We start from the raw sequence: 4,246 nt of genomic DNA on the forward strand, positions 1-4,246 counted from the left end.
TCACTCTCCCTCTGTGTCTCTCTCTCGCTTTGTCTGTCGCCCACAGTCTCTCTGTCCATCAAATTCTCTCTCTCTCTCTCTCTCTCGACCCTTTTCTTTGTCGATGTTCTCCTTCAGCACTCTTGAGTCTTGACACTTTTCTCCTTCAACTGCTTCTGTCCTCACCTCGGAGGCTACCCTCAGTTTAATGTCATTTTATTTACATGCTTATTTTTTAATATATGATCTTAACGCCTCCGTCCTGCTTTCTCATCTCTCTCTCTCTGTCTCTCTGTCTGTCTGCCAGGCTCCATAATGCGTTCTACCCACTAGAGCCCTCCTTCCCTCTCACTTTGCTCCACGTCTTGTCTGCCCCGCTCCATGGCTTGGCCAATGCTTCGTCTTGGCCTCGACAGGACACGTGGAGTCTGCTGAGCTCCTACCGGCATACAGGTAGGCCATATACTTCACACACACACACTTTATGATTTCCAATTCTATCCATTGTTTTCCATGTAAAACACCCCAGTTGTCCATTGTAATCCCATTTTGGTTCAGCTGGCCCCCCCGTGTGGAAGGTTGTTCAACATGAAGTTGGTAACCAACAGCGTTGGTTTATAGCAGAAACAAATTAAAAGACAATTCAGAATTTATAATGTTTGTTTTGGTCGCTGGAACATTTATTCGACTCACAGCTGTCGTTGGCTCATGTGTGGGTTGTACTTACACTGTCACCGTTCAGACTCCAAAGTTTTGTAAAAAACATTGCAACATCCGAGGGCTGTCGTGGGCGTTCATGGCGAGGGTTTGCGCACACCGGTGTTTTGATACCAAAAATCTATTTCACGGACTCAAATGACAGTTTAATGTTTTTTTTATTTAGATTTTTGCAGCAGTATGGCATTTCTTTGCATCATGCACTCACATAGAGCCTTCAAGAAAAATCAGTGATGACTGGAAATCTCTGATGGGATGAACTTCTTTAAATATGAGCCTGCACGCTTCGTTGATTCCATATTAATTAACATGATCCATGCTTTGCCTCGTGAATTTGTCCTATAATCCCCCAAACCAGACGAAGTTGGATACCATAGTCGACCCCAATACGAGGCCAATCAATAACCAAAAGGGAATTCACTTTCCCTGTTTCGATTCACTTTAATACGTTCATTCGTGCCTGCCAGAGAGTTGTCATGGCAAGCATTAAAGAAGAAAAAATAAAAACAAGTGTATATATGTCATGGCTGCCAGTCATTCTGCCGTCCTCCAGTGTGTCTGTCTATCTGGCTTTGGAACACACAAATGGAGTGGCCTATCCACTGTCACCAATGGGACGCCATAATGGGTCATGTGAGTGCAGTCTGGAAGAGCGGAATGTGTGGTATGACCTTCAACCCAAACAAGCATCAGCTATGTGCGCTTGCTAGCGCGTGCGTGCGTGAGTGGACATGCGCACATACGGTATGTGCACGAATCGTGTGTGTGTGTGTGTGTGTGTGTGTTCAGAATGTGTGCGCACGCAAACAAGATGGAATCTCTGTGTTCCCGCGCGCTTAAATCACGGAGAGAGGCTGTTTTGTATGTCTGAATAATAGAGGTGTGTGTCAGAGGGAGACGAGAGAGAGAGAGAGAGGGAGAGAGACAGGCAGGCGGGCGGGGCGGGCGGTGTGTGTGCATGTGCGTGCGTGCGTGCTCTATCGTGACTAACAGGCGGTTGTTATTCATCATGGCATGCGACTCCCAGCAGCCCCCACACATCAGGTGTGAGATTGGCGGGGGGGGGGGAGGGGGTGGGGGGGGGGGGGGGGGGCGATAAGGGGTGGGAAGAGGGAGGAGGAGGTGATGTGTGGAGTGGGGGGTGCAACAGCATCAAAACATTCTTTCTTTCGCCGCAACGAATCTGCGCTTTCATACAACCCTCTTCCCCGCGCCACCCCCCCACCCCTCTAGCTAGCTAGCTCTCCTGCCTCCAGCTGCTTTCTCTCCCTTGCTCTCCCGTTGCCTGCCTCTCTCTCTCTCTCTCTCTCTCCCTCAGTTCTGTCTTTTCTCTGTGTTTGCATCCGTGGTTTTTATCTCTTCCTCTTTTCAGTTTCTCCATTTCAGTCACCCCCTCTCTCTCTCTCTCTCTCTCTCTCTCTCTCTCTCTATGTTCTGCTCTGCAATCCCCTCCCTCTGTCACAGTGTCCCTGGGAATCCATCTCTCTTACAGTATTTCCTGCCTCTTTCCTTTGTGTGGCATCTTCCTCCCTCCGTGTATGCTCTCTCTCTCTCTCTCTCTCTCCTCTCCTCTCTCTTCTCTCTCTCTCTCTCCTCCCTCTCTCTCTCTCTCTCTCTCTCTCTCTCTCTCTCTCGCTCTCTCTCTCTCTCCCTCGCTCTCTCTGATATTGATCTGCATTCTAGCACACACGGCTGAACCGCACGCGTCTCTGCAATCAGCACACCTCTCACTCTGTCCCCTGTATGTATGTCCATGCACCTATAGAAGCAGTTAGTACCGATCCCTTAACGTTAAAGAAAGACATTCGGTCTCCGTCATAATGCGTTAATTAATTACAGAATTACCTTCTGCGTGTGTGTGTGTGTGTGTGTGTGGTGTGTGGTGTATGTGTGTGTGTGTGTGTGTGGTGTGTCGTGTGTGTGTGTGTGTGCGCGCGCACACGTGCATGCACGTCCACATCCATTATGTGTATACACAGGTGACTCTCCAGTCGCGGCTCTGCGACCACACTCGCATCGGAGAGTACCACCTGGGGGCGGTGCGCTACACGCAGGCTGACCTCGCCGACCTCAGCGGCGGACGAAGACGACGACGACACCAACAACGTGCTCTTCTACTCCCGGATATGGCCCTGAAAGACCGGGGACCCTGAGAGAGAGAGAGAGAGAGAGAGAGACAACGAAGGAGCACAGAGTGGAGGGGTCATTCTGCCGAAAGACAAAAAGAAAAGGGGCGGAGGATTAGCTAACAAGTGCTAACAATGAGATTGCCGTTGCGTTGTTAGAGATATCTTTGGAAAATCTGTTTCTGTTTTCAGCCAAGAGACACTGTGTGTGTGATAAACGTATATAAATGAGGCTTTAGAAACTGAGCCAGAGAGAGAGAGAGAAAGAGAGGGAGAGAAGAGAGAGAGAGAAAAGAGGGGCACGAAGCGGAGGGAATTGGGTGGTGGTGGGACAGTCGGGCAGATAGAAGCCGGAGATGAGCTGTCAGGTTCCATTATTAATCCCCATCCTTTACTATTTAATATCCTAAAGACACACACATTCACACACACGCACAGCACGCACGTGCACGCGCGAGCGCCGCACAGAACTTGCAGCTCCCTCCTATAGCAATACCGCTCTCCCACCCTGGCAGAGAGAAGAGCAACTATTACCCCCACAACGTTTCTCGCTGTGTCCCACCACCACAGCTCTTAACCCCCTCCCAACCCCCAACCACCCCCGTACCTTTCCTCGTTCTGCATTCTGTTACTGTAGCGTCCCACCGCCAAAGAAAAGAGGCTGCCGAAAAAGTAATCATAACAAGGTGTGAGTTGTTTTTTCGTTGTGTCCCCCCGCAACCCCCCTCCCCCCCCCTCCCCCCCCCCCCCCGCTTATATCTGCAAGAAGTGCAAAAAGGAGGTGAGGGAGAAGAAGAAGAAGAAGAGAGCTTTTCAAAAGGCTATACCTCTGTGTTGTGTGATTGTGTTTCAGGGGGTGGTTTCTCTTACGTTTTAAAGTGTTCTGATACCGAGACCGATCCTGTCTGTGTGCTATGGAGCTGTTTTCTTACTGACATGGGGGGAGGGGAGTTAAGACAGGAAATAGAGAAAGAGGATTTGAACAAAAGGAGATGAGTCAACTGTCAAGGGGTTCCGCCGCGAGGGCAAATAAGCCCCTGTTGTGCTCTCACCAAACAAAAACTGTGTTTGTTTGCACCTCTGCCTCTTAGTTTTAACTGTTCTTTGCTATTCTTATAAAAAAGTATTACATTGTTTGTTTTGTTTTGTTTTTTTAACGAAGTCTACTGTCCTTTCAAAGAACGATGTGTTATTTGTTCTATTGTATTTATAACCAGAGTATTGTACCGTACATATTTGTGTGTACTACTATTTTTTGTATATGTGCCTTTTGAGTGGAATGTAAAAACAAGGGATGCTTCCATTTTGTCCGAAACCGGCTGCCTGTTTCTCAGTGGTATATAGAAAGTGTCACTATTATAAGGGCCTCGTGAATATGCTGAGGCTGTTATTTATCAAATAAACACTTTTTTTTTTTGTTTCAA

The 4,246-nt window shown here is 48.4% G+C and overlaps 1 long non-coding RNA gene across 1 annotated transcript; it reads left to right on the top strand.

The window, feature by feature from the left end:
* Positions 1-296: 296 nt before the first annotated feature.
* LOC308312055 lies at positions 297-4,246 on the top strand. Its single transcript, XR_013963721.1, has 2 exons — positions 297-432; positions 2,676-4,246. It is a non-coding gene; the product is annotated as an uncharacterized lncRNA (long non-coding RNA).

Source organism: Protomyctophum bolini (genome assembly GCF_963924005.1).
Source record: "Protomyctophum bolini genome assembly, contig: SCAFFOLD_622, whole genome shotgun sequence".
Taxonomy (NCBI): domain Eukaryota; kingdom Metazoa; phylum Chordata; class Actinopteri; order Myctophiformes; family Myctophidae; genus Protomyctophum; species Protomyctophum bolini.